Genomic DNA, 6,249 nt, shown 5'->3' with positions numbered 1-6,249 from the left:
ACTGTCAACATAAAAATGGTACGAGATAAAATATATGCATGTGGAAAAAGTGGAATAATTGATGCCAAGCATTATTTCCACAAATGCAATGACTATCAGTGCAAATGTAACAGTGGAGTACTTAACCCAACGCAGCCACATGTAGGAGCACCACTTGAAATATTCGGGAAAAAATTGAAATCTAGTCAAAACAATGCAACACCACATTATTGTTTACCAGGGTGAATTGCCATCCAAAGATGGTTCACATCATGAACAAGGTCAATTTGTGGTACACTATCATGTTGAAGTTCAGTTTACAGTATTCTTTGCTAAGAATACTTAATTCGATCTTCAGTCTGGTCATTTAAAAATACACCAATTTGGAACATAAATTTTCATCAATTTAGAACCACTGCAAATGGGTGGTACAGTGATACAGCTAATTAATGCTTCAATGTGGTAGGAAGCAGATCTGCATCCACAATTTATAACATGGCCAGTTCCAGATTACCAATGGGCTAATAAAAAAAAGCACCGCACAGAATTTCACCGGGGTTGGCGGGGGGGGTACATAATCAAAAATATTTTAAAAAGGCAACTAATTACATGCTATCCCAGGCTAGCTTTGCTTATCTGAGTGGACAGCATGACAGCAGCAATCTGGGAGATGGGTAGGCTGCCTGTCCAACCTCCTGTACAAAGAATGGTGCTAAGAGAACCAAAAGGCAGGAAGGGGAAAAAAATCTTTAACAGGCACAATATAATAATTTCTAGTGAAAGAAAACTCTTTTCAAACTTTGAAAAGTTAGCCAATATAGAACATCTTGCAGAACTAACAAAATAGAGCTTGTTTCAAAACAGATTTCTGTGACATAGTTTAAAGGATTATTCTGTGAAATCTAGGTTCAGAATATCCTGAAATGTAGAGAGTGTAACCATACAGGAACATGAAAATGTAGGGTAAAAAAAAATGACACTTTAGAATTGCTGCTGATCACATTTTCTGTCCAATATGACAGATTTTTCGTTCAGTCAAAAATATAATGTGGGAGTAAAGACTGGCGTTAAAAAAAATTCTCTTTCAATTTGAAAATTAAATGACAATTGTCAGATGCTTAATTTTATCACATGTACCTCTGCTATTGCCAACCTGGCAGATAACAGAAACTCAATACACTGTAGTGACATACCCGACGGATTAAATGATCGTGGATGAGGATGAGTCTCCCACTTGTTGACTAGCACTTGCCGAAGATCAGCAGGGTTCTGAGTCAAGTGATAAAAAGATTAAAGCCCTTTATAATAATACAAAAGGACCAGAAGAAAATGCAAGCTCAGAGGACAAGAGATACAAGTTTTTAAAACCACTTCTGGTAGAATATTTACAAATTTTTCATTCTGCGCTTTTCATGCAATGACATGATTGCCTGAAATTACAGGTACGGAGGATGAACAACCAATATTGAAACTGGATGGACCACAGTACAGCTTAGTGGCACAGCATATCAGAGCACCAACGGATGGTACCACAGGAGAGATGCAGATTTGAACTTCCGACTCCAGAGTGCCAATCAACATATCTGCCATGTGTCCCATCAATTCCCTACAGAGGAGAGAAAAGTTGGTAGGAATATTTTTGCCAGGTTGTCATGAGCCTCCAACCGGCTAGTTGACTGAACAGCTGCATTGGCAGATGCATAGGAACAGGCTGCCAGGTCTGCAGGAGATGCATAGCCCAGCAAGGCCTGTATAGGAAACAGAGGGATTACTTATTTTTGGAAACCATCATACATGCCACACACACACACACACACAAAATGCAGCTCTTAGACTCACTGTCCAATATTACAAGTAAGTATTCTTCAATTACAACATCGAAAGATTGATAAATGACAAAAATAATATGATTGCTGAAAACCAAGACTACAAAATATAGTACTGGTCTTCAAGTTACTTATAAAAGGGGCAAGGTGGTATGTGGATTAGAACACTGTCCTTTCACTTCTAGGATATCAGTTTGAAGCCAGAGACTGATGAGACAAGTCTCCTCCCTCTGCCAGCTGCAAGGATTTACACAAAATACAGTTGGGCAGTCTTAATGCAGCTCCTTGGGTGAATGGGCCCATGGCAAAAAATTTCCTCCATTTCTGAATTTACTTGCAATATTCCTCACAGAATTAACAACAATGGCGGTTGTGGGAAATGGAGAAAAAAAACATTATTGAGCAAAGCAGAGGGAGTAGCACACCACAAATGACTGTGCTGCATACATCCTGGGAGTACCTGATGCTAGCGCTAGGCACCGAAAGTGAAAAAGTGTTCCTTGTTAGGACATCACTCACCTTGAGAAGTACAAAAAAAATTAAAAGAAAAAATTAACAAGTCAGCCTTAACATTCCATATGTATTCTTCCTAATCAGCCGATCCATTACAATTTTTAAACATAACTTCTGTAAAATTGTGAAACTGAAACTCAAATCTACAGCATTCGGTTAGAGATTAAGTATTTGGGCCGGTTTGTACATCTGATGATTAATGCCAACAATGCAGTATTTGTTAAATAATCAAAATAGCCACATCCATATACACAAATAATAAAAAGTTATAGGACTGATTCATTTCAAAATGTTTCAGTTCTTTAAAAAAATATATCAAATATGTAAAAATAAATCAGTGTTGTCACTAGGCTGATTTAATGTACTAGTACCAATACCCAATTCCATAAAGTTTACATTTAAGCAGACAACAGTTTGCTACCTTTCATTCAGCTCAAATTGTTTCCACCACCACCAACAGCAAGAAACCTGTAATTGCCAGTGCCTTAATGCTATATTACTCAAAATGCTCTTTCCAGACACAACCCAGGTTTTGGAAGGACACGACCATTCAAGTGACAGAAAAATTCCACAAACCCACCATTATGCTTTACAGAAATCCTAGTGGCAACACTGATAATTAGCTCAGTTGTCTTTTACTTTAATCCATTTCTGTTGATTTTTATGTTTTGATTGAACAGCAACTGATTTTGTTTTACTTTTGAATATATTTAAGAGTGAATTGTGAGGTAAGTCCAATTATCAAAACTGAAGCACCCAGGTTATTAATTCCTCCAAAATATTGTCACTCATCATTTTAAAAACCAACAAGAATAGAAAGAGAAAAAAATATTTGCAACAATCTGATTAAAAGGAATTATAATGGTAATGAATCTTTAAAGAAGTTAATCTATTGCCAATTGAGAGAAAGGCAAGCAAGATGATGCAACAGATTATTTACTGCTGCTAAAATGATTCAACCAATAATAAACGCCCATGTAAAAACACAATGCAAAGTGATGGGAAGGGATATGGGTTAAGTCTATACATTTGCTGAAGGAAAATCTTTGACAACACACACTCTATATAAAGTGGAGTTGCCAATGTTGACCAAGACAATGGAACAAAAGAACACACTACGCTACCTCGACCAGTTAATTCATAATTTTTTTTAGGTTTAACCAGAAGCAGCAAGATATTATCCGTCAAAATTACAGATAGCATCCACTGTATAGTTGGGTGGGTTATGAACACAAGAATTTTTAGCAGCAAAAATTTAGGCCAGAAAAGCCCTTTTTTTTTTCTTTGCCATTTTCTCTCCCTTATTCCCTGAAGAATTAATTCCTCTAAGTAGGATAGCAAATGTCAGTGGGCTATTCAGTTGTAGAAAGCCCAATCCTGTCCTTACCCCAGGAGGGAGGGAGGGAGAGAAAAGTGGAAATATCAAACAAGCAAACCAGGCCGTACCCACCTCCTAACATCTGCTTACGCAATGAAGAGTTTGAGAGCAAATCATCCACCAGATTCTATAACAGGATCCTCAAAAAAAAATTATTTATCATTTAGTACTGTCCAGAAAATGGGTCTTACCTTAGGATCCATGACATAACATTTGAAATAGCGATATTGGAAAAGGGTGCCTCTTGGGAGAATAATTGTTGCCCTCCATATTGTGCTGTAGAAAAATGGTAGAAGATTATGATTGTTATTTGTTTTTGCATTCTGAGGCTGTCACAAATCAAACTGGTTAGACCCTTTAAAGCACACATGAACAGTTGGCTACCATTTTGGATCAGAAGGGAATACAAAACTGCACGTAGATCAAAGGTTGATACCAGGGAAAAATGGTACTGTAACAAGAATTTCTTATGCTTAAACTTTTAGCTTCAAACAGTAAATATAGAGTTTAGCGCTTGGAGATAATTCTTCCAAGTATAAAGTACCTCTAAAACCAGATCTAAACTTCACCAATCAATTCCATAAGGCAACTGTCCTCCCTGTGGTTCCACTATATTCTTTTTATTAAATTGAATATATTAAAATAAGAAAACTAAAACACACATAGCAGGGCCACTGAAAATCATATAAAAACTTGAACTGTTAAACTGTGGAGAAAAAGAAATAGTGGAGCCGACTGAAATTATAAACTTTAGAATGTGTTCATTCACTCAAGACCTGAGCCATGAACAATACTCTGCATCAATATTCAAGGATAACATCAGCATTGTTGCATTCCTACAGCCAAGCCTAATTAACAAGAGTCTAGCAGAACTTGCCCCAAAGGGCAAAAAAATGGTGCTGATATATTGATGCTCTTATTATCAAATAGTAAGAATATCATCTGGCAAAACCAGTCTATGTTCAATATTGCTTAAAGATGTCTCTTGCAACACTCAATCCTAAATCTAGTTAGGGTGTTTTCCCCCATTTGAAAGAAAATGACAAATTAATCAATGAAATGTATTTGCCACAACCTTGTTTAGGAATTACCATATTTTTAACATCATGGACTGCCGCTTAGGTAGAACACCACCCATGACATTTACTCGACAGATTAAGCCCCCAATTTCATCTTCAGAAAATGGTCAACAATAAGAAAAACAAATAAGGAAAGAGAACGAAGACATATGCTAAGAGAAACAAATACATTTTAATGAACTAGAACTGCAGAGAGAAACAGGATAGATAACTGGCAGACCAAGTAAACTGAAATGATTATAGTGCAATAAGACATTTTCCATAAATCTGAACATTTTATCCAACAGCAATTCATCCTCTCTTACACTTACCTATCATTTGCATCTGGTTCCAGAAGCACAGCTTTCTGAGGATACCAGTTGCCGAGTGCAGCTGAATTTCCACATACTGCAAACACTTCACCTAAGGTACAAAGAAAAAAAAAGTTAACTTTGAGGAACAGTAGACATGCATACAAAACATTAACAGGTCTACTTTGTCTAAGAAGTCTAACCACTAGGCTTAGATGTTGATTATGTGAATAACTCTAAATTACAATTGTTTGGCTTATGCTATCTTTGGTTAAGTTAAACTAATCACACAATAAAAGCACATGTAATCCAAGACTGCAATCAATAAGCACTTACACAAATAACTCCATAACATTTCTCATTTTCCATTTCTCCTTTTTAATCTATTTCTAAATGTCACTAATAAAAACTATTACACAAAAATTAAAAATTGCCTCAAGTGGCTGCCCTTACAGAAATAAATCTAGCAAAGACCCTTTGGATCAGTATGATGCTGAATTGTTGTTACACGTCTGATGTTGAACTAGCCATACTTCAAGTAAATTTGTAAATTCCAACATGAAAGACTGCATCCTTTGGATTGACTGCAAGCTGCCAATTTCTCAAGCATACCTTTGTGAACTTCTCAAGTTCCAGAATAGGCCAAAAAGCTTCCTGTGTTTTGTGGGACTTAAAATTAAAACCCGGAGTTCCCTAGGCTGACAAATCTTTTCTGTAACCCAGCAAGTAACACCTTCTGTACCAAGCTGCTCAAGAGTTATCTTGGTTACACACCTCAAACTGCCCCCAGAAAATTATCTTCAATTTACAGATTGCTTAAACCCCAGCATCCATGACAACAGTTGATTTAGCACCTTTTAAGGGGAGAAGCCAACATCTCTTAGCACTCCTGCATTGCTGAATGCCAATGATTTATTTTTCTATATCTTCCAAATGGCAAAAAAATGCTTGAACTCTTGACACCAAAGACATTCTCTTAGTGAATACTGCAAAACAAGAAAATACTACTGATCTGCAGGAGGCAGTTACTCAAGTACAAACAAGAATTAGTAGGCCATTCCAGGGGGGGCATCACAAGGGAAGCTTCAAGAGAACAAAATGTCAAAGGGACCACCACTTATTATTCTCCTCAGAGGAAACCCATGGACTGCGGGTACATCAATGTCTCAACAGAAATGGATGAG

The 6,249-nt window shown here is 36.8% G+C and overlaps 1 long non-coding RNA gene across 1 annotated transcript; it reads right to left on the bottom strand.

Annotated features, from left to right (window-relative positions):
- Nucleotides 1-8: 8 nt before the first annotated feature.
- On the bottom strand, nt 9-5,173 carry LOC139251739 (uncharacterized). Its single transcript, XR_011591415.1, has 3 exons — nt 5,087-5,173; nt 3,888-3,972; nt 9-1,248 (listed from the first exon to the last, which is right to left on the bottom strand). It is a non-coding gene; the product is annotated as an uncharacterized lncRNA (long non-coding RNA).
- Nucleotides 5,174-6,249: the final 1,076 nt, after the last annotated feature.

The sequence above is a fragment of the Pristiophorus japonicus genome, unplaced genomic scaffold, assembly GCF_044704955.1.
Source record: "Pristiophorus japonicus isolate sPriJap1 unplaced genomic scaffold, sPriJap1.hap1 HAP1_SCAFFOLD_4364, whole genome shotgun sequence".
In the NCBI taxonomy this organism is placed as follows: Eukaryota; Metazoa; Chordata; class Chondrichthyes; family Pristiophoridae; genus Pristiophorus; species Pristiophorus japonicus.
Note: the sequence above shows the minus strand (reverse complement) of the source record. Positions and strands in the feature narration are given on the sequence as shown.